This window comes from Coregonus clupeaformis, chromosome 8, assembly GCF_020615455.1.
Source record: "Coregonus clupeaformis isolate EN_2021a chromosome 8, ASM2061545v1, whole genome shotgun sequence".
Lineage (NCBI taxonomy): Eukaryota > Metazoa > Chordata > Actinopteri > Salmoniformes > Salmonidae > Coregonus > Coregonus clupeaformis.
In genome coordinates, this window is record NC_059199.1 from 31,439,925 (window position 1) to 31,465,161 (window position 25,237).

Genomic DNA, 25,237 nt, shown 5'->3' on the forward strand with positions numbered 1-25,237 from the left:
ATTGTGGTTAAATTCAAATATACTAATTGACAAAAAAACTAAATTTTTTGACAGAATGTTTAAAAAAGGTATAATCTTCATAAATTATATCATCGGTAGGACTGGTGGAGTTATGTCGCACATGCAGCTAACAAAAACATATGGAAATGTCTGCTCTACTCAAAATTACAACCAAATAATTGCAGCCTTACCGCAAAAGTGGAAGAGGAAAGTGGAAGGGGGAGAAAGTAAGGAACTTGTCTGTCGGCCTTGCATTAAAGAACATAATTGGTTAAGGAAAACTGTGATAAATAAAAAAGTATATCAGTTTCACTTAAGGACCAAAGGATTGACAGCCGTCCCATATAGATTACAAAATAGTTGGGAAGAGATCTTTGACGTACCGATCCCATGGCATAGTGTTTATGAACTGACACGCAAAAGCGACACCGGATTCAAAAATTAGAATTTTTCAATTTAAATTATTATATAAAATTCTTGCTACCAATAGAATGTTATTTATATGGGGGATACAATCTTCCCAGCTCTGCAGATTTTTCTGTGAAGAGACAGAATCATTAGATCATTTGTTTTGGTTCTGTCCATTTGTAGCTTGTTTTTGGACACAGGTCCAGGAATGGCTAAAGGATTGCAATATTTACCTGGAACTAACCTTGCAGATAGCATTACTGGGTGATCTGAAAAGTCATAGTCAATCAATCAATAATATAATAATACTTTTAGCAAGGTTCAGAACTTTTGTAAAACATCACAGTACGGTTGAAATATATATGGCAAATAGAAATCCTATATGGATGGTGTTAAGAGATGGGAGGTATTGAATAGAGTTGAAGGATGGGACTAATAACAAATAACAACAAAGATGGCTAATGATGTAAAGCATACTTTGTCCATAATAAGTATATAGGTTGTATGTTGGGAGCTTTTGGGAAAGAGCACAGTTAGAAAGATATGGCATATAGAAGCAAACCGGATGGACATCATGAAAATGATCGGAGAGGTTGAGAGTAGAAGAAGTTCAGGAGCAAAAAAAAATTATAATAAAAAAAAATATATATATATATATATATATATATATATATATAATATAATAGCTACATTTTAAAATATAAAATTAACTCTGTCCATAAGGTGTAGATAGTAAGTATAGACCGGAAGTAGAGGCCTGGGCATTGTTGTTCACTAATTTACTCCAAGTAGGGAAAGGATGGTGGGGTTGAAAAGTAATAAAGGGGAGTGTGTATATACAATAATTATATATATATATATAAATGAAAAATGATTGGAAGCATTTCATATCTATATATATAAACATGGGGGATTGGAAGTGATGCAGACAATTACATTGATAGATTGTATCTTCTATCTACAATATTAAGCTGATCCACCCCCCAAAAAAAAAAAAAAAAAAAAAAAAGTACTGAGTAAAGTCTGAATATTTATTATTGTTATTTTTGCAAAAATGGTGTCTTAAAACGTAGCGGTCAAATAGGGAAATGCTTCCAATCATTTTTCATTTTTATTCATTTTAGAAACACTTAAAATAAGGGCTGTGTTTCGTGTAGGCTTACCCTGGCTTGACTTTTAGCAATATATTCGGCTCTATTTCCTCTCAGATTATAAAACTCTAATTATCATTAAAGTAGACATCATGCAAAACAACAAATCACTGCAATCTCCTCCACGTCATCTCTAGCTGACACCTTTGCTAACAGGTATTGTGTCAATTTAAAACTTGCACATGACAGTTCACAGAATTAACCATTTAAATAAATGTAGCCTATTTATTCATTACTAAATGTAGCTAACATTATATAGTTAATCCAGAGATCCTTACATTTTGTCACGGTTTCGGCCGAGGCTGCTCCTCCTCCTGGTTCGAGCAGGCATCGGCGTTCGCCGTCCCCGGAGTACTAGCTGCCACCGTTGGATGTTTCGTGTGTGATTGCTTTTGTCTGTCATGCACACCTGTGTCTGCTTGTGTCATTATTACCTGTCCTATTTAGTTTCCTGTTTTGTTTGAATAGATTGTGTGTTGTTTTTGCCTGTCCGTTGTGCTGCGTGTTTTGTTCCTGTTTTTTCGTGTATTTAGTGTTACGCACTGATTGCGTATTGTCTCGCCTCTATTTATTGTTTGAGGCCGATCTCTGTTATTTTGGATTACTTCAGTAAACTTTGTTGGACTAGCTTCGGTGTCCTGCGCCTGACTTCCACACACCATACACCTCAGCCCTTGACAGAACAACACACCATTATGGAGTCAGCAGGAGCAGTGGCGGCACCCAGGTCGTTGGAGGAGAGGATCAACGACCAAGACACCATGATCCAGCGACTTGGGTCCGCCATGAATGAGGTGTCCAACATGCTGGGCCGTTGGATGACTAGGGAGGAGCCCACGCCTTCGCACACCATCCCATCACCAACGGCCAGTCCTCCTCTCTCAGCACCGGAACCCAGTGGTATTCGGCTCTCGCTCCCGAGGGCATATGACGGTTCTGCAGCCGGGTGTCAGGGATTTCTGCTACAGGTGGAACTTTACCTGGCTACTATACACCCGGCGCCCTCGGGATACGAGAGCGTCTCCGCCCTCATCTCCTGTCTATCCGGCAAGGCGTTGGAATGGGCCAACGCCGAATGGAGGGGAATAGACGCCGCAACCATCACCTACGCGGAGTTCTCCCGCCGCTTCAGGACTGTCTTTGATCATCCACCTGAGGGTAAAGCGGCGGGAGAGCGTCTGTTCCACCTCCGACAGGAGAAGAGGAGCGCCCAGGAGTTCGCACTGGAGTTCCGGACACTAGCAGCGGATGCGGGGTGGAATGAGAGGGCCCTTATCGACCACTACAGGTGTAGTCTACGAGAGGACGTTCGTCGTGAGCTGGCCTGCAGGGACACCAACTTGTCATTTGACCAGTTGGTGGACATTTCCATCCGTCTAGACACCCTGCTGGCTACCCGCGGACGTCCCGAGTGGGGGTCGTCCATTCCGCCCTCCAGCACCTCCGATCCGATTCCTATGTAGATCGGGGGTGCTGGCGCTAGAGAGAGGAGGAGAGGGAACCCGAGGGGGAGCCATCCCCTGCACCACCTGCGGTCGTGGAGGGCACACCGCGGCCAGGTGCTGGGGAGGGTCTCTTGGGAGAGGTGACAACAGGCCACGCACTGGGGAGTCATTTCAGGTGAGCAGGCGCCCCACTTACCCAGAGCTTTCTGTTGGTCACATGAGTATTCCTGTGAGATTTCCACAGGTGGCACCTCATTCCCAGCATAAGGCGCTAGTAGATTCAGGCGCTGCTGGGAACTTTATTGATCGGGCATTTTGTAGTAGGTTAAGGATTCCCCTTCGGCCGGTAGAAACTCCATTTCCTGTCCACACCTTAGACAGCCGGCCGTTGGGGTCGGGTCTGATCAGGGAGGTCACAGCACCACTGACGATGACAACGCAGGGGGGTCACGAGGAGATCATTCAGTTTTATCTGATTGACTCTCCTGCGTACCCTGTGGTGTTGGGACTTCCCCTGGTTAAGTACTCATGATCCTACCATAGCGTGGCAACAGAGGGCTCTTATGGAGTGGTCTTCCCAGTGTGTAGGGAGATGTCTAGGTGTTTCCTTAGGGGCGACCTCGGTAGAGAGTCCGAACCAAGTGCCCGCACTGCGCATTCCCCCCTGAGTATGAGGATTTAGCACTGGCGTTTAGTAAATCGAGGGCAGCACGGCTACCTCCTCATAGACAGGGGGACTGTGCGATAAATCTCCAAACAGGAGCGGCTCTGCCACGGAGTCATGTGTATCCCCTGTCTCAAGAGGAGACAGCGGCTATGGAGACGTACATAGCCGAGTCCTTGGCACAGGGATACATACGGCCTTCTACTTCCCCGGTCTCCTCGAGTTTCTTCTTTGTGAAGAAGAAGGATGGGGGATTGCGCCCGTGTATTGACTACCGTAGTCTCAATCAGATCACAGTTAAATACAGCTACCCACTTCCACTGATTGCTACGATGACGGAGTCATTACGCGGCGCGCGCTTCTTCACAAAGTTAGATCTCAGGAGCGCGTATAATCTGGTGCGCATTAGGAAGGGGGATGAATGGATGACAGCATTTAGCACAACCTCGGGTCATTACGAGTATCTCGTCATGCCATACGGGTTAATGAATGCTCCTTCAGTCTTCCAATCCTTTGTTGACGAGATTTTCCGGGACATGCATGGGCAGGGGGTAGTAGTTTACATTGACGACATTCTAGTGTACTCTGCTACACGAGCCGAGCATGTAGCCCAGGTGCGCCGAGTGTTGAGAAGACTGTTGGAGAATGACTTGTATGTCAAGGCAGAGAAATGCCTGTTCTTCCAGGAGTCCGTCTCCTTTTTGGGTTATCGGTTGTCCGCGTCTGGTGTGGAGATAGAGGTAGACCGGGTATCGGCCGTGCGTAATTGGCAAACTCCAACTACTGTAAAGGAGGTGCAGCGGTTCTTGGGTTTTGCTAATTACTACCGGAGGTTTATTCGGGGGTTTTGGACAGGTTGCAGCTCCCATTACATCTCTACTAAAGGGGGGTCCGGTTCGTTTGCAGTGGTCAGCTGAGGCGGACAGGGCATTTGTTAAAATTAAGAACCTGTTCACCTCGGCTCCGGTGCTGGCGCACCCGGATCCCTCTTTACCCTTCCAAGTAGAGGTGGACGCGTCAGAGACCGGTATTGGGGCAGTCCTGTCACAACGGTCCGGCGCGCCACCTAAACTCCGCCCCTGTGCCTTCTACTCTAAGAAGCTCAGCTCGGCGGAGCGCAACTATGACGTTGGGGACAGGGAGCTGTTAGCCGTAGTCCAGGCTCTAAAGGTGTGGAGGCATTGGCTTGAGGGGGCTCAACACCCTTTCCTCATTCTGACAGATCACCGTAACCTGGAGTACATCCGGGCAGCTAGGAGATTGAACCCTCGTCAGGCTAGGTGGAACATGTTCCTAACCCGGTTTGTTTTCAAGATCACATACATCCCAGGGTCCCAGAATGCTAAGGCAGACGCCCTGTCCCGGCGGTATGACTCAGAGGAAAGGTCCAACGAGCCTACTTCCATAGTGCCGGAGTCTTGTTTGGTGGCTCCGGTGGTTTGGGAGGTCGATGCGGAAATCGAGCGGGCACTGCGTACCGACCCTACTCCCCCCGAGTGTCCTGTGGGGCGGACGTACGTTCCGTCCGAGGTTCGTGATCGACTTATTTATTGGGCTCATACATCACCCTCCTCTGGACATCCAGGCATTGGCCGGACCGTGCACTGTCTTAGCATGAAATACTGGTGGCCAACGTTAGCTAGGGATGTGAGGGTTTATGTCTCCTCCTGCTCGGTGTGTGCCCAGTGCAAGGCGCCTAGACATTTGCCCAGGGGTAAGCTACATCCCCTGCCCGTTCCACAACGACCATGGTCCCACCTCTCAGTGGATTTTGTAACCGACCTACCCCCCTCTCAGGGGAATACCACCATTTTGGTCGTTGTGGATCGGTTTTCTAAGGCCTGTCGTCTCCTTCCTATGCCGGGTCTCCCTTCTGCCCTACAAACCGCTGAGGCCCTGTTCACCCATGTGTTCCGGCACTATGGGGTCCCCGAGGATATAGTGTCTGACCGAGGTCCCCAGTTCACCTCCAGAGTTTGGGGGGCTTTTATGGAACGGTTGGGGGTCTCGGTGAGCCTTACCTCGGGGTACCATCCAGAGAGCAATGGGCAGGTGGAACGTGTCAACCAGGATGTGGGTAGGTTTTTGAGGTCATATTGCCGGGACCAGCCGGAGGAGTGGTCTAGGTTCCTTCCCTGGGCAGAGATAGCCCAGAACTCTCTACGCCACTCCTCCACCAATTTAACACCTTTCCAGTGTATTCTAGGTTATCAGCCGGTCCTGGCACCTTGGCACGAGAGCCAGATCGAGGCCCCTGCTGTGGACGAGTGGATTCGGCGCTCGGAGGAGACGTGGGACGCTGCCCATGTCCATCTGCAGCGTGCCATACGTCAACAAAAGGCGAGCGCCGATCGCCACCGCAGTGAGGGGCCGGTGTACGCACCGGGAGATCGAGTCTGGCTCTCGACTCGAAACCTGCCCCTCCGCCTGCCCTGCCGGAAGCTGGGTCGGCGGTTTGTGGGGCCCTTCAAAGTCCTGAGAAGATTGAACGAGGTGTGTTACAGGTTACAACTGCCTATAGAGTACAAAAATATTAACCCCTCGTTCCATGTGTCTCTTCTCAGGCCGGTGGTAGCTGGCCCACTCCAAGAAGTTGAGATAGGAGAGACCCCTCCGCCCCCTTTGGACATCGAGGGGGCCCCCGGCGTACAGGGTCCGGACTATCTTGGACTCGAGGCGCCGGATGAGTGGTCTCCAGTATCTCGTGGAGTGGGAGGGGTACGGTCCGGAGGAACGGTGCTGGGTGCCCAGGAGGGACATTCTCGATCCATCCCTCCTGACGGAGTTCCACCGTGGGCATCCCACACGCCCGGGTCCGCGTCCTCCTGGCCGTCCCCGAGGCCGGGGTCGGCGCACGGCTGGAGCCGCGCGTCAAGGGGGGGGTACTGTCACGGTTTCGGCCGAGGCTGCTCCTCCTCCTGGTTCGAGCAGGCATCGGCGTTCGCCGTCCCCGGAGTACTAGCTGCCACCGTTGGATGTTTCGTGTGTGATTGCTTTTGTCTGTCATGCACACCTGTGTCTGCTTGTGTCATTATTACCTGTCCTATTTAGTTTCCTGTTTTGTTTGAATAGATTGTGTGTTGTTTTTGCCTGTCCGTTGTGCTGCGTGTTTTGTTCCTGTTTTTTCGTGTATTTAGTGTTACGCACTGATTGCGTATTGTCTCGCCTCTATTTATTGTTTGAGGCCGATCTCTGTTATTTTGGATTACTTCAGTAAACTTTGTTGGACTAGCTTCGGTGTCCTGCGCCTGACTTCCACACACCATACACCTCAGCCCTTGACACATTTGACTCGATTCTGCAATTTTGTCCAGATCATCATGGCATTTGTAGTTCTTTATGATAGCCACATTAGCAGCTAATTAAATGTAATTTTTGTAGGGGTAAATACAGGTGAAAATATTGATAAGTCACCTTGTCCTAGAGAGATTGACACGGTTATCAAAACGCCACGCCAGGGTAAGCCTACACGAAACACAGCCCTTATTTTAAGTGTTTCTAAAATCCCCTATGGGAAAAATGAATACACAATTGGTGTGCAGCTACATGAAGCTAGTGGGGTGTGGATGAGCTGAGACACGTGGTAAGATGGCGGACAATAAAAAAAGTGGAATGGGGGATTGCAGTGGGGGATGCACAAACCTTCTGGAAGATCTGATGAAGGAGAAGATGGTGGACAAGGAAAAAGGAGAAAAGTGGAATATGTTTTGAGTGAATATGGAATGGAAGATCACACAGAACTTTTAGAAGAGCTACAGGAGGAAAGTGAACGTGACGAGAGTGAGGATGAATTAACTGTGGTGGCAGGTGCAGTGATGACCGCTGAGAAGGAGCTGAGTGTAGAGGGAAGCAGTGTGGTGAGGGAGGTTATCGTCTAGTGTATAAAGAGGGATACGTCCTCCAGTAGCTCAGAGATGGAACCTGGTGAGAGTGAGGATGAATTACCTGAAGTGAGGAACTCCGAGTTCGGGCCTCGTTCCGAGGATGATAAGGATGATTCTGGCCCAGTGGGAGTGGGAGCTGCGGATTACGTGGTTAGAGACAGGAATTGTGACTTGAATTGCTCTCCGGAACAGGGTGGCATTGAAAGGAGTGATAACGGGGTTAGGTTTAAGTGTTTAGGATGAGCAGTTGAAATGGAAGATTCCAGGTGTCTGTGACGCACTCCGTTTGGTGAGACGTAGATCCGGTGTAGAGCGTGGGGAAACAGATAATACATTATCTGTCATGCTGGATTTTGATACATAGTCTCTGCCAGATAAGGTCAAGGTAGGAAGTGTCAGTTATCCCGTGAGCGATTCTGTTCTGTAAATACTACAGTGTTTTAGGGGTGACGTTTATGGGCCTGTTGCAGCAGTGTGTAGGCGTGAGATGCCTAGATGTGACAAGTGTGCAGGAGGGCATGAGATAAAGAAATGTGTGGTATCAGTGGAGAAAGTTCTGTGTGTTAGTTGTGGGGGTGCTAACGGGCTGGAGATCTGAGGTGTCAGGTGAGAGAAAGGCAGATTGAGGTTGCCAGGGTTACAGTAGTACAGAAAGTGTTGTATGCAGAAGCAGTGAAGAGAGTGGTAGAGGAAGATGGGTACAGGGTGAGGGATCTTGAGAGGATTCCTGTGAGTAGGCAGAGACCAAGAGAGAGACATGGGAAGAATATGTGCTTCAGTAAAGTGGGCATTTTAGCATTTATAGCAATGGTTGTCAATTGTACTGCAGAAATGGATCAAAAGTCCCAGAAAATAGAGGCTGTGGTGGCAGCGTCAGAGAAGTACTTGGGATTGCGAGGATTTACTGCACAACAGCTGCAGGGGGTGTTGAGTGGTAGTGGTCTGGCGTAGGACTAGATAGGGTTAAATAGTGGAATGGGGTGGTGGGTTTTTGTCATGGAAAATCGCCACGAAGGGACTCAAAGTCAACTTTAAATGAATACTTATTTTTTATCAGCAAGCTAGAGAGTTTCCAACAAATTTAAAAGCACCATAGTACACGTCGGTCGGGAGATCTGCCGGGGCAGTCCCGTTAGTTGTCCTATATACTGCTTACACAGACAAGTTATATTTGCATGATTTTAGCTTTATTAATAATGAATTCATCATCAACATTTGGTTCCTGTATGTGACCAACCAATACCTCACAAGGCTTCTTCTCTCCAAGCTGAGACCTTGAAACTGAGATATCCCTTTTGGTTCCCAGAACAATGTTCTGGGCGTACTGCCAATTGGTCTGAGGTCAGTCACCTGCACGTACCAAGAACATTTTCTCTCACATTTTTTAGGGCGGGCTAATACTTGGCAGGGAAAATTTTTATGAATTACAGTATCAATGAATTTAATGTACAGTGCTATGAAAAAGTATTTACCCCCTTTCTAATTTTCTCTACTTTTGCATATTTGTGATACTGAATGTTATCAGATCTTCAACCAAAACCTAATATTAGATAAAGGGAACATAAGTGGACAAATAACACAACAATTACATATTTATTTCATAAACAAAGTTATGCAACACCCAATTAACCTGTGTGAAAAAGTAATTGCCCCCTTACACTCAATAACTGGTTGTGCCACCTTTAGCTGCAATTACTCCAACCAAATGCTTCCTGTAGTTGTTGATCAGTCTCTCACGTCGCTGTGGAGGAATTTTGTCCCACTCTTCCATGCAGAACTGCTTTAACTCAGTGACGTGTGGGTTTTCAAGCATGAACTGCTCGTTTCAAGTCCTGCCACAACATCTCAATTGGGATTAGGTCTGGACTTTGACTAGGCCATTCCAAAACTTCCAATTTGTTGCTTTTTAGCAATTTTCATGTAGACTTGATTTGTGTGTTTTGGATCGTTGTCTTGCTGCATGACCCAGCTGCGCTTCAGCTTCAGCTCACAGACGGATGGTCTGACATTCTCCTGTAGAATTCTCTGATACAGAGCAGAATTCATGGTTCCTTCTATTAAGGCATGTCGTCCAGGTCCTGAGGCAGCAAAGCATCCCCAAACCATCACGCCACCACCACAATGCTTGACCTTTGGTATGATGTTCTTACTGTGGAATGCAGAGTTTGGTTTTCGCCAGGCATTACTGGAACCATGTCATCCGGAGGATCCAGCTCAATTTTAAGCACCGCCTTTCTCATATAATGGGGTAGGGCCATCCCAAGGATCCCTGAACGCATGGACGGTTGCACCAAATATTTCTTATAACTAAACCAAGCCAATGGGAACAGATGAGTCATAGTGGGCAGAGCCAAGCACGAGCTAGCGAGATCCTATTGGTGTGTTCTAGCACACATCTGCATATTTTTGTTAGGGAGCGCCTCCTCTGTGAAGCGCTTGTGTGCAATAACTCAATTCGCCTTTGCGTTCCTTCTAAATAACGTGATAAAAAAATATATTTGTCCACTAAACTTTGTCCACTCTGTGCATAACAGATTTTAGTTTTGGAAACAGAACTGTATTAAGATCAGATGTTAAATCGATTAGAACATTTTCAGAATATCGGCCAAAATCCATCTTCTCCCACTGCCGGCCAGTGGGCTTCCTCTCACTGCCATATTTGGTTGTGAGTGGAAACGCCAACTGGATGCTTCACAATTATACATCCAGTGAAAATATCTGTCTCATTGTTCTATCTGTGGCTGCACTGTGGTAGTCGGGGAACAGGAAGTTCCAGGCAGGCACGCACCATTCTTCAGTATAAAGAAAGCGCCAGAACTGTGATGGCAAGAAGATAACCTTTGTCTGTTTCTTTTTATTACTACTGGTATGTGTTATGACGAGTTTCTCTGGCATCAAGTAATTCAGTATGCAAGAGAATAGTTAAACACTTAGATGGAGAGTTGGTTCAAAGTATTTAATATTACAGTACCACATTCACATGACAAGCGGTACGAGCGTAGCCTACTGTCATCTGAATGACTTACATAGAAAACCTCTTAGTTTATATAATGCTTTTCCGAGCTAATTCCATCCAACAGTTGCCAACCATTATTGAGTGTCACTCCTCGCCACATATAGGATCACCCTATTTGGTATCGTGTTGCACGCTAGTCAGGATATTCCATCACATACTCCTTCTAAGATTAGCACCAGTGGCCCCCCAGCTATCTTGGCCCGCATACCTTCTGGCACCCACCAGTGACAGAAATAAATACATGGAATGTATGTCATCCTCCAAATCCTTATGCAGCTCTCAATATTCCAAACATTAACTAATACTTTATAAAAGACGTAATATCAGTATGTAATAGCACGTTTAAACGTTCTAATATCGAAAGAACATGTCATACCATGCTAGGTAACAAATCCGTTAAGGTATTATCACGTTGGGTAAAGGTTTGATGTGTTATTTTTATGTCAAACTGAGTAAACCTGGTAACTATTTTACAAGTCACATAGCTAGATACTTTGGGTTTGTCTGAATGGATGTACATAATTTCCTCAAGGGGATTTCATAAAGAATCCATTTAGTTTAGATTTCAGAGTTTTTCAGTCATGTGCGCATACATTTTTACGTATGGGTGGTCCCGGGGATCGAATCCACTACCCTGGCGTTACAAGCGCCATGCTCTACCAATTGAGCTACAGAGGACCACATGTGTACTAATATTCAGACACATTCAGTTGTTTCTGTATTTATTGATAATGTTACTATGGTGTGAATGGAAAATACAATTGGTTTTTGATTGAAATAATACAGTGACTACAAGGTTATTCAAGAAAATAGTACATAGTGCTGCCTAAAACAAACAGTGACCTTGTACTAAATGGCTTTTTTCATTCATGCATTTACTGTACCAGTCAAAAGTTTGGACACACCTACTCATTCAATCTCATTCATTTTCTTACATTTTACTATTTTCTACATTGTAGAATAATAGTGAAGACATTTAAACTATGAAATAACACATCATGTAGAATCATGTAGTAACCAAAAAAGTGTTAAACAAATCAAATATATTTTAGATTTTAGATTCCTCAAAGCAGCCACCCTTTGCCTTGATGACAGCTTTGTAGAATCTTTGTAATCAACAATGTAGAAAATAGTAAAAATAAAGAAAAATCATGGAAAGAGTAGGTGTTCTAAAACTTTTGACTGTACTTCTGTATGTGAAGTTGGGAAAATCTGCTATAGGTTAAGGACCGGCACCTCAAATATCTAGTGCTTGAGCTCCTGTGTTCCTCTTATAGAATATTAGCTCAACAGTATTGTGGAGCTCCTGCACATAAATATATAAACAGTACTGGCACCCAAAATGAGTACCGGCACCTATTTCAGTCCAAGTCAAGCACTGAATTAGGTGATTTAACAAGAAGAAATATAAAATATTTTTAGAGAATAAAGAAAGTGCCAGAACTGTCAGGACAATACATTTTTGTGTCTGTTTCTCATTGTTACTACAGGACCACTAGAATTAAATCTGAGGCCGGTAACATCAACAGTGAGGACAAACCCAGCCTGCCTCTCTCCTTCCACACTGAGTCCAAACCTACAGTCACTGGGTCCAGATTGTGACAGTGGTGCCCAGTATGCACTGCAGGATCCAGAGATGGCATCAGTGAAGCTGGAAGACTGCAGTCAAACACTGGAGCTGAATGTCAACATTAAAGATGAAGAAGAGGAGGAGAAGGTTGGGAAATCTGTTTCTCAGGGTAAGAGCAGGTTCTATCTAACTAAGTTTGTGTTATTCATTCCAACTTCTCACTGTGCATGAAAAGTTGCAGTAGAACCGTTTCATGATGAACTGTTTCAATGAGAAGGTAGATGTTATTTCATGCTACTGACACTTACATGGTTTGACACCAGTATTGCCAGCATTTGTTTTATTCGCTGGGCATTCTGGAGTGCTCAGAGTGTAGACTAAAGAAGTGAAGTAGATAAACTGCCAATGTTTTAAAGTTCTATTAAATTAGTCTGTGTAGTTACTAACCCTTGTGATAGTGAGTGGAGGATGATATGGCTTCTACATCTGCATTGCTTGCTCTTTGGGGTTTTAGGCTGGGTTTCTATAAAGCACTTTGTGACAACTTCTGATGTAAAAAGGGCTTCATAAAATACATTTGATTGACATGTATATCACACCAACTGACTGGTTCTTCTGATGTTGTTCACACAGGAGACCATGTTGAGACATTCTCTACATCCAGAGAGCAACAGCAGGAAGATCACAGAGCTAAGAGGTCTCACCACTGCCCACATTGTGAGGAGATTTTCCCAATTCTATCAAAGTTAAAAATACACCTTAAAATACACACAGGAGAGAATCTGTATTTCTGCACTGACTGTGGGAAGAGTTTCACAACATCAAAGGCTATGACAGTTCATCAGAGAGTGCACACTGGAGATAAGCCTTTCTCCTGCTCTGATTGTGTAAAATGCTTCACAACATCAGCTAAGCTAAAACGGCACCAGAGAACACACACAGGAGAGAAGCCTTACTCCTGCTCTGACTGTGGAAATAGTTTCTCTCGACTGGGCGACCTAAAAATACATGAACGTATACACACAGGAGAGAAGCCTTACTCCTGCTCTAATTGTGTAAAATGCTTCACAACATCAGCTGAAATAAAACGTCATCAGAGAACACACACAGGAGAGAAGCCTTACTTCTGCTCTGACTGTGGGAATAGTTTCTCTCAACTGGGCCACTTAAAAACACATGAACGTATACACACAGGAGAGAAGCCTTACTCCTGCTCTGACTGTGGAAAGAGTTTCTCTCAACCGAGCCACCTAAAACAGCATGAACGTATACATACAGGAGAGAAGCCTTACTCCTGCTCTAATTGTGTAAAATGCTTCACAACATCAACTATGCTAAAGGTTCATCATAGAACACACACAGGAGAGAAGCCTTACTTCTGCTCTGACTGTGGGGCGAGTTTCTCTCAACCTGTTAACTTAAAACAACATGAACGTATACACACAGGGGAGAAGCCTTACTCCTGCGCTGACTGTGCTGCGAGTTTCTCTCAACCTGGCAACTTAAAACAACATGAACGTATACACACAGGAGAGAAGCCTTACTGCTGCTTTGACTGTAGGAAGAGTTTCTCTCAACTTAGCCACTTTAAAAGACACCAAGGTATACATAACGGAGAGAAGCCTTACTCCTGCTCTGACTGTGGAAAATGTTTTAAATCATCAGCGGAGCTAAAAGTTCACCAGAGAACACACACAGGAGAGAAGCCTTACTTCTGCTCTGACTGTGGAAAATGTTTTAAATCATCAACTGAGCTAAAAGTTCACCAGAGAACACACACTGGAGAGAAGCCTTACTCCTGCTCTTACTGTGGAAAGAATTGCTCTCGACTGGGCGACTTAAAACTACATGAACGTATACATACAGGAGAGAAGCCTTACTCCTGCTCAGATTGTGTAAAATGCTTCACAACATCAGCTAAGCTAAAAGTTCATCAAAGAACACACACAGGAGAGAAGCCTTACTTCTGCTCTGACTGTGGGGCGAGTTTCTCTCAACCTGGCAACTTAAAACTACATGAACGTATACATACAGGAGAGAAGCCTTACTGCTGCTCAGGTTGTGGAAAATGCTTCACAACATCAGCTAAGCTAAAAGTTCATCTGAGAACACACACAGGAGAGAAGCCTTACTCCTGCTCTGATTGTGGAAAATGTTTTAAATCATCAACTGATCTTAAAGTTCATCGGAGAACACACACAGGAGAGAAGCCTTACTCCTGTAATTACTGTGGAAAGAGTTTCTCTCGACTGGGCGAATTAAAACAACATGAACGTATACACAAAGGAGAGAAGCCTTACTACTGCTCTGATTGTGGAAAATGTTTTAAAACATCAGTTGAGCTAAAAGGTCATCGGAGAACACACACAGGAGAAAACACTTATTTATAAACACATCAACGTATACATTAAGGAGAAAAGCCTCATCAGTTGTCTCAGACCAGTTAAGAGTAAAGTCACTCCATCACTTCATTCTCACCTCATAAAGGAAGTGGTAACAGTGAATTTGATAACATTAAGAAAGAGTAACACTCTATTGTAATCCTATTGTTTCTCACTGTGAGAGAACTGTGCAGAGGAAAGGGAGCGTTATAGAATGTTAGCCTGTCTTGACTTTACTGATCAGTGTTCACCTGGTCAGTTTTGGTGTGTTTTGTTATCTTCTACTGTAATGATATTGCGATGACCTTGGATTTGCCCTTAGGGTTGAATACACTCAGTGAGGTCTGATAGATGACTGGGTGGTGCTGCTTTCCTCTGCAGTTTTCTGGGGGAATGAGCTAGTTCGGACACTAATCGGTACAACACAAGACATGCAGCAAGAGGTTTCTTCACAGTCCCCAGGTCCAGAACAGACGCTGGGAAACGCACAGTATTAAATAGAGCCATGACTACATGGAACTCTCTGCCAGGTAACTCAAGCTAGCAATAAAACCAAGATTCAAAAAACATAAAATAACACCTTATGGCACAACAGGAACTTTTAGCTCAGCTGATGCTGATGCTGGCTTCCAGTTGAAGCTTGCATCTGTTACAAGACCATGGTGCTTGCCTACGGAGCTGTGAGGGGAACGGCACCTCCGTACCTTCAGGCTCTCATCAGTCCCTACACTCACGAGGGCAATGCGTTCATCCACCTCTGGCCTGCTGGCTCCCCTACCTCTGCGGAAGCACAGTTCCCGCTCAGCCCAGTCAAAACTGTTCGCTGCTCTGGCACCCCAATGGTGGAACAAGCTCCCTCACGACGCCAGGACAGCGGAGTCACTCACCACCTTCCAGAGACACTTGAAACCCCACCTCTTTAAGGAATACCTGGCATAGGATAAAGTAATCCTTCTACCCCCCCTTACCCCACCACACCCCCCAAAAATGTATATAATATTGTAAAGTGGTTATCCCACTGGCTATAAAGTGAATGCACCAATTTGTAAGTCGCTCTGGATAAGAGTGTCTGCTAAATGACGTAAATGTGAAGCATTTTACACATCTCATTTGTATATACTGTATTCTATAATATTCTACTGTATCTTAGTCCATGCCGCTCTGTCATTGCTTGTCCATATACAGTGAGGGAAAAAAGTATTTGATCCCCTGCTGATTTTGTACGTTTGCCCACTGACAAATAAATTATTAGTCTATAATTTTAATGGTAGGTTTATTTGAACAGTGAGAGACAGAACAACATAAAAACATCCAGAAAAACTAATGTCAAAAATGTTATAAATTTATTTGCATTTTAATGAGGGAAGTAAGTATTTGACCCCCTCTCAATCAGAAAGATTTCTGGCTCCCAGGTTTATTTTATACAGGTAACGAGCTGAGATTAGGAGCACTCCCTTTAAGAGTCCACAGAAGCAATCAATCAATCAGATTCCAAACTCTCCACCATGGCCAAGACCAAAGAGCTCTCCAAGGATGTCAGGGACAAGATTGTAGACCTACACAAGGCTGGAATGGGCTACAAGACCATCGCCAAGCAGCTTGGTGAGAAGGTGACAACAGTTGGTGCGATTATTCGCAAATGGAAGAAACACAAAATAACTGTCAATCTCCCTCGGCCTGGGGCTCCATGCAAGATCTCACCTCGTGGAGTTGCAATGATCATGAGAACGGTGAGGAATCAGCCCAGAACTACACGGGAGGAGCTTGTCAATGATCTCAAGGCAACTGGGACCATAGTCACCAAGAAAACAATTGGTAACACACTACGCCGTGAAGGACTGCAATCATGCAGCGCGCGCAAGGTCCCCCTGCTCAAACAAGCACATATACAGGGCCATCTGAAGTTTGCCAATGAACATCTGAATGTTTCAGAGGAGAACTGGGTGAAAGTGTTGTGGTCAGATGAGACCAAAATGGAGCTCTTTGGCATCAACTCACCTCACCGTGTTTGGAAGAGGAGGAATGCTGCCTATGACCCCAAGAACACCATCCCCACCGTCAAACATGGAGGTGGAAACATTATGCTTTGGGGGTGTTTTTCTGCTAAGGGGACAGGACAACTTCACCGCATCAAAGGGACGATGGACGGGGCCATGTACCGTATAATCTTGGGTGAGAACCTCCTTCCCTCAGCCAGGGCATTGAAAATGGGTCGTGGATGGGTATTCCAGCATGACAATGACCCAAAACACACGGCCAAGGCAACAAAGGAGTGGCTCAAGAAGAAGCACATTAAGGTCCTGGATTGGCCTAGCCAGTCTCCAGACCTTAATCCCATAGAAAATCTGTGGAGGGAGCTGAAGGTTCGAGTTGCCAAACGTCAGGCTCGAAACCTTAATGACTTGTAGAAGATCTGCAAAGAGGAGTAGGACAAAATCCCTCCTGAGATGTGTGCAAACCTGGTGGCCAACTACAAGAAACGTCTGACCTCTGTGATTGCCAACAAGGGTTTTGCCACCAAGTACTAAGTCATGTTTTGCAGAGGGGTCAAATACTTATTTCCCTCATTACATTTACATTTTAGTCATTTAGCAGACGCTCTTATCCAGAGCGACTTACAGTTAGTGAATACATATATATTTTTTTATACTGGCCCCCCGTGGGAATCTAACCCACAACCCTGGCATTGCAAACACCATGCTCTATCAACTGAGCTACATCCCTGCCGGCCATTCCCTCCCCTACCCTGGGCCAATTGTGCGCCGCCCATGAGTCTCCCGGTCGCGGCCGGCTGCGACAGAGCCTGGATTCAAACCAGGATCTCTAGTGGCAGAGTTAGCACTGCGATGCAGTGCCTTAGACCACTGCGCCACTCAGGAGACTATTAAAATTCATTAAAATGCAAATCAATTTATAACATTTTTGACATGCGTTTTTCTGGATTTTTGTTGTTGTTATTCTGTCTCTCACTGTTCAAATAAACCTACCATTAAAATTATAGACTTATCATGTCTTTGTCAGTGGGCAAACGTACAAAATCAGCAGGGGATCAAATTATTTTTTCCCTCACTGTATGTATCTATATTCTTAAATTCCATTCCTTGCTTAGATTTGTGTGTATTGGGGTATATGTTGTGAAATTGTTAGATATTACTGCACTGTCGGAGCTAGAAGCACAAGCATTTCGCTACACCTGCAATAACATCTGCTAAACACGTGTATATGACAAATAAAATTTTATTTGAAGAGACAGATTTTTTCAAATGTATTTTATATTGTATTTTGCATTGTATTATGCTTGTGATACGTGGTTGGAATACCACTGTGATATGTGGATGTCTCTGCTGGCTATCATAAGATTAATGCACTAGCTCTCTGGATGGGAGTATCTGCAACATGACTAAATTGTAAATGTAGTGCTTGATGATGTATTCTATGTATTTTTTGTGTTTCCTGTTTGGACCCCAGGAAGAGTAGCCGCTGGGGATCCTAATAAAATACTACATTGTACTGAATGTATCAGATAGAGATGATGTGATGATCAGTTTTCACCATTAGTCTGTTTTTATTTTTTTTACCATTCAATGTGTTTCTATGGGATGAAATAGTAAAGGCCAAATTCAATATTTGATCAAATCATTTTAAAATATATATTTTTATAACTAAAGGGGTCCTAAAATTCAAAATCAAAGGGAGCGTTGTAGAATGTTGGCATCTCTTTACTTTACTGATCAGTGTTCACCTGGTCAGTTTTACTGTGTTTAGATAGATTCTACTGTAATGATATTGAGATGACCTTGGATTTGCCCTTAGGGTTGAATATCCTCTGTGATGCGTCTCACAATGGAGTCTGATGGTTGACTGGGTGGTACTGCTTCCCTCTGCAGTTTTCTGTGGGAATGAGCTAGTAGACACAACATACACTGAGTGGACAAAACATTAAGGACACCTGCTCTTTCCATGACATAGACTGACCAGGTGAACCCAGGTGAAAGCTATGATCCTTAAAGATGTAGTTGTGGTGTATTTATTATGGATCCCCATTAGCTTTCAGCAGAAAACAAGAAACTGCAGTTGCAGTGGGCTAAGGAAGAATTTGAAAAACATTGCCTAGTCTGATGAATCCCCCCATTCCTGCTGTTTCTTGCTGATGGGAGGACAAGGGTATGGAGAAAACCATGAGTACATGCATCCATGCCATGTGTCAACATTTGAATGCCACAGGATATCTAAACATCATTGCCAATCAGGTGCATCCCTTCATGGCAGCAGTGTATCCATCTGTAAATAAATGAGGAAAATTTGGAATTTTTCAGCAGGATTATGCACCATGCAACAAGCCTTGTCCAGGAATGGTTTCAAGAACATGACAGTGAATTCAGCTTACTGCAGTGGCCTGCCGAGTCACCAGATCTCAATCAAATTGTGCATCTGTGGGAAGAGATCCACTCCCAGCCAACTCGACACAACTGTGGGAAGCCTTGCAGTCAACATGGGCCAGCATCCCTGTGGAATGCTCTCAACACCTTGGACAGTCCATGCCCCGATGAATTGAGGCTGTTCTGAGAACAAAGAGGGGTGCAACTCAATATTAGGAAGGTGTTCCTAATGTTTTGGAGGATTGTCCACTCAGTGTATATCAGATAAAGATATATGTTGTGATGATCAGTTTTCAGTATTAGTTTGGGTAGATTATTTTATATTACTAAACAACTTTTGTTCAACGATAAACAGGCTATGAATTGACTACTTGTGTTTTTTAAATTGTCTTTTAAAACTAGATTCATTATTTTATTAATTGATTATAATAATAATTATTATGAATGTATTTGGATAACTGTATTGATGTTAATTGATCTGGCAGCAGGTAGCCTAGCCATTAAGAGTGTTGGACCAGTAACTGAAAGGTCTCTACATTCTACATTTATGCAGGAGTTTTTGCTTGTGTCTGTCGGGAGTGATGTGTTATCAGGCTTGCTAAATAACTACCGGAGGGAAGTGGAGAGCGCTCCTTGAGCTTTGTGCCCGGTCCACGCGACATGGTCAAGAGACGCAAAGAGCCAGCATTAGCACTCCGATGTGAAGGACAGCTCTTACAAAAATGTACCATCGTAGTACAACGAACAACAACATTCCATTGTACAATTTTTTTATTTTTTAAAAATAAAACATCCGTTTCATAGCATCTACCACTCCATTAAAGGAGTAGTTCACTATTTTACAACTTGAATTCCTATATGTAAGGTTTGTATACATGGGACGTCAGTCTGTACTCAAGATTCAAAGGTATGTAGCTCAGTTGGTAGAGCATGAAGCTTGCAACGCCAGGGTAGTGGGTTCGATTCCCACGGGGGGCCAGTATGAAAAATGTATGCACTCACTAACTGTAAGTCGCTCTGGATAAGAGCGTCTAATAAATTACTAAAATGTAAATGTATATACTCAGGAGATGAATCTCTGATTTTAACAACGCCATTTTTACGCCTTCGGGCATTGCATTGTGGTTCTTCAATGTTTTCCTGCCCCTGTCGAACGGATAAAACATTTGTGGATCTTTAGAATCTCCTGTATCTGCCGTTTCCATCTTGTTGTGACAAGTTTCTCTGGTATCAAGTAATTCAGGATGCAAGAATATACTTAACAATTATATGGAGAATTGATGCAATGTATTTAATTGATTACGGGACCGGGTTCGCGTAACAAACGGCACGTGCTTTGCCTCTTGTCATCCGAACACTGGACAAAGGAAATCTCTCAGTTTATATACTTCATGTTACACGTTTCTTCAACAACATCTGGTAACCATCAGTGGGCACCCTCCACTCTGATGGTATCACCCTGTACCCCAAGTCAGTATATTCCATCTATCAGTCATTCTAAAATAAACCCTAGTAAGCTCCCTAGACATACTGGAATCCTTAGCATTCAGACTCTGTGGCACCAAGAGTTACCTATCTAACAGATTTAACTTTGTTCATACAACACTATGACAAGATGTTATATCACATCTCATTTCTACCAGCATCTTAAATGTGCAATCAGAGGGGAAAAAACTAGACCACCTTTACTCCACATACAGAGACGCATACAAAGCTCTCCCTCGCCCTCCATTTGCAAATCTGACCATAATTCTATCCTCTTGATTCCTGCTTACAAGCAAAAACTAAAGCAGGAAGCACCAGTGACTCGGTCAGTAAAAAAGTGGTCAGATGAAGCAGATGCCAAGCTATAGGACTGTTTTGCTAGCACAGACTGGAATATGTTCCTGGGATTCTTCCGATGGCATTGAGGAGTACACCACATCAGTCACTGGCTTCATCAATAAGTGCATCGATGACGTCGTCCCCACAGGGACTGTACGTACATACATACACACCCCAACCAGAAGCCATGGATTACAGGCAACATCCGCACTGAGCTAAAGGGTAGAGCTGCCGCTTTCAAGGAGCAGGATTCTTACCCAGAAGCTTATAAGAAATCCCGCTATGCCCTCCGACGAACCATCAAACAGGTAAAGCGTCAATAGAGGACTAAGATCGAATTGTACTACACCGGCTCCGACGCTCGTCGGAGGTGGCAGGGCTTGCAAACTATTACAGACTACAAAGGGAAGCACAGCCTCGAGCTGCCCAGTGACACGAGCCTACCAGACGAGCTAAATTACTTCTATGCTCGCTTCGAGGCAAGTTACACTGAAACATGCATGAGAGCATCAGCTGTTCCGGACGACTGTGTGATCCCGCTCTCTGTAGCCGATGTGAGTAAGACCTTTAAACAGGTCAACATTCACAAGGCCGCAGGGCCAGATGGATTAACAGGACGTGTACTCCGAGCATGTGCTGACCAACTGGCAAGTGTCTTCACTGACTTCAATGACTCACCCTCAAATGGACCATCAATACCAGAGTTCTACAATACTATTTACATAATCAACTGGACATTACAACAGCCTGAACCTCAATATAGTCCTGGGCATATATTGAACTCTAACAATGGGGGATGGAAAGGGTCTGTTGAAATGAATACTGTAATGGTGTGAGAAAGGTAACACAAGCTTCCTCTCTGGTTCCACCCCCCAAAACTGAGCAAATTGTAGGTCTTGTGAGCGGAAACTTGAACGCTGTGAGACTTCTGCGCAACGTCCTGTGCGTGTTTTCAGTGAACACTGAGGCTGTACCCTTACAGTTTTAGATAGCTTTTTATTTCTATGATATAGCCTACAGTAGCCTATATGTGGTGTTCAATGCAGGCCTACATTGCATGATACTTTTAAAAACGTTTTTACATTATGAAGGGCTTGACATGAATTCTTGATTTTTTTACTTGGTTTGTAACACCATGGGCCAAATAGGTGACTGTAAATTGTATTGTGTTGTATGATGCAAGAAACCACTTTACAAAATAATATTAATTATTATTACCATACAGAGAATTAGACAATGTAGGCTACCCCTCTGCTCATTGGCTTATTTGCATATTCAAGCCTGTCTCAAAATACAACACTGCCTCTTTAATTAAGACATACGCTGACTGACTGGCTTTTCAAAGACAGCTTGAAATGTAGCCTACATGTTTTGTTCTCTTGTAGGAAGCAGTAATTCCCCATTGCTGACCTATACTTATGTATAATTGGGCTAATAACTCGCTAACTAGCAAAGAATTTCAACAAATGTGCTGACGCGCGGCTCTGCGGTCTGATCTGAACTGCGCATTCACTCGCTGGTGATCGAAATACCGCTCGTGGGCTACTCCCGTCAATAGAATTCTACTCGGTTCGGACTGGCTCTGCCTACAACAAAATCACAGACTCAATCTTGCAAAGTTATATATGTTTTGGTTTGTTGCATTGAAAAGGGGCTGATATAATATCGATTCGATCACAGAAAAAAACGTTGATCTATATAGTGCAAAATAATGGGGCGAACTCAGTGAAGTTCAATCTCTTGCGTCTCTGCGCGGCATGGCATTTCTTATTCTCTGCAGTCCTGGAGGAAGTGCGCGGTCGTGTCACGCGCGCAGTTTAGAGGGAACATTGCCTGCAGTACACCTTTCCTATTATTAGTTAATCTAGATTTGATAACGTCATTAAGCAAGCACACATTATGTCCGTTAGATAGTTATTGAGCCAATTGCAAGATGCCTGATCTAGGCTTATTTTAGACAACCTTAGAAAAAGTAAGAAATTATTAACCGTATCAAATGCCTTCTACAGGTCAATAAATAAAGCAGCGCAATGATTTTTATGGTCTAAACCACAGGTGTCAAACTCATTCCACGGAGGACCGAGTGGCTGCGGGTTTTCGCTCCTCCCTTGTACTTGATTGATCAATTAAGGTAACTAATTCGTAAGGAACTCCCAAACCTGGTTGTCTAGGTTTTAATTAAAGAGGAAAACCCAAAAACCTGCTGATACAAGACCCTCCATGGAATGAGTTTGACACCCCTGGTCTAAACAATATAGCACCTCATCTAGTGTAGCAGCTGAAAAATATGTCCAGGTCTAAAACCAGATTGGAAGAAATGAAAAACCCACTCACTGAAATATTCTTTCAGTTTTAACTTCTTCTTTTTTAGCAGCAGAGGTCAAAACAAATAGAGATGGCCTTCCTCAGTGTTTGGAGAACAACAGACATCCACCATATTGATAGATGATGTCATATTGTTGAACTGATTCTTTATTTCTTTACAATCAATCATTTTTTACATTCATTATTTACAATCATTTAGATGCATTATTCACAATCATCCTTCACAATCATTATTTACAATCATTATTCACTATTTTCTACAAGAAAAAGATTATAAACAAAGAAAAGCGCAACTGTTGATCACAGGAAGAAACCTAACAGGAGTTCATCATTAAGGCCTCTAGGACTCTCTGTTGATCACAGGAAGAAACCTAACAGGAGTTCATCATTAAGGCCTCTAGGACTCTCTGTTGATCACAGGAAGAAACCTAACAGGAGTTCATCATTAAGGCCTCTAGGACTCTCTGTTGATCACAGGAAGAAACCTAACAGGAGTTCATCATTAAGGCCTCTAGGACTCTCTGTTGATCACAGGAAGAAACCTAACAGGAGTTCATCATTAAGGCCTCTAGGACTCTCTGTTGATCACAGGAAGAAACCTAACAGGAGTTCATCATTAAGGCCTCTAGGACTCTCTGTTGATCACAGGAAGAAACCTAACAGGAGTTCATCATTAAGGCCTCTAGGACTCTCTGTTTGTAGCCTCGTAGGAACCATCCTGATCTCACTTTGTACATGTAGGTACGTTGACTACGAATAGATAATAAACAGCGAGCAGCGGTGTAATAACAAATGGGGGGCAAAGCAAATAGTCCGTGTGGCAATTTTATCAACTGTTCAGCAGTCTTATCGTTTGGGGGTTGATATATTCATTTGTATGTTTAAGGTAATGACTAAAGTATTCCACCCCGAAACTGTAGAAATGTGATAGAATCATAAGACTATAATCTGATAATGTGTTTAGCTTAGTTAGAAGTACAACTAGGGCATTGACTTATTTTTATATCTATGCAAGCAGAATGCAACTGTGAAACCAACAACAGAAAACAGGATGTGAAACTAGACACTGAAAAACATGTCCCCACCTAGGGTGTCTTCTGAAACCAGTGTGAAATAGATACAGGAAGAAACAATAGGTTGCTGTGCAAGCTAACAGAGAAATGTGACAGTTGCCTAAATATGGGCTAGGAGCTTTCTCATTGGCCCACTTAGGGGCGTAGTAAAGGTATAAAAAACGTTGTTCATTGGATGATTTTCAGAGCTCTCATGAATAAAGAATGACCATTGCAGTAAGGGGTCTGTTTAATTTATTTAAACTAGATATTTATACCTCTGGGAATTATTCAAAGATTTAAGAAGTGTTTGACTTCAACCATTGAGATAACAAAATTCTCGTGACAACCACAGAGTATCTGTATAGGAAACTGTGCAGCCAATCACAGTGTAGGGTTCGACATTTTGTGGGTGTGGAGAGCTCTTTAGAGGATAGAGAAAGCTTGCATTGAAGCGCTGGGCATCGTGTTATGACCTGCATTATCTGAATTAGGCCCACAGAATTATACCTACGGAGGAGCGGCTTCTATGGAGGAACTTTGAATGTCTGAACTTCAGAGTTGGTTTAACGTTGGACCAGAGCAGATGTTAGCTAGCTAGCTAACTACCTTGTTTGTGCAGTGCAGTGCAGCACTATAATTAAAAACAGGTCTTACCTTTTTATCGTTAATAAATGCAATGTGAAACGTGGTGACTATAATATCCTTAACTAGCATTGAAAAAGTTCACCCATTCTTCTTAAATTAAACTAATCTCCCTAATTTCTGAATCATGCATGTAACGTTGTAAGCAGGATACAGTAACCCAGGGGTGTCAAACTCATTTTAGCTCAGGGGCCACATGGAGGAAAATCTATTCCCAAGTGGGCCGGACCGGAAAAATCATGGTATATATAACTTAAAAACAACAACTTCAGATTGTTTTCTTTGTTTTAATACGATCAACATACAACATAAAGCTGGAGCCTGAGGACAGTGTGTCCAAAATAGTACAAGCACAACATCACTATTAATCATAAAACACCTCAAGTTTATTTGAAAATTCTAAAGAAAAAGAACACACAAACACACAATGCCTCAGTGATTCACAGAAGTATATCACAGATCACAGAACTATATCAGGGTGTCATTTCTCAGG

At 43.7% G+C, this 25,237-nt stretch overlaps 1 long non-coding RNA gene and 1 pseudogene across 1 annotated transcript; one reads left to right on the forward strand and one right to left on the reverse strand.

The window, feature by feature from the left end:
• Window positions 1-9,831, reverse strand: part of LOC123491448 — a 47,041-nt pseudogene extending 37,210 nt beyond the window's left edge.
• Window positions 9,832-12,817: 2,986 nt separating this feature from the next.
• LOC123491377 lies at window positions 12,818-18,052 on the forward strand. Its single transcript, XR_006661309.1, has 2 exons — window positions 12,818-12,855; window positions 17,988-18,052. It is a non-coding gene; the product is annotated as an uncharacterized LOC123491377 (long non-coding RNA).
• The last annotated feature ends 7,185 nt before the right edge of the window (window positions 18,053-25,237 follow it).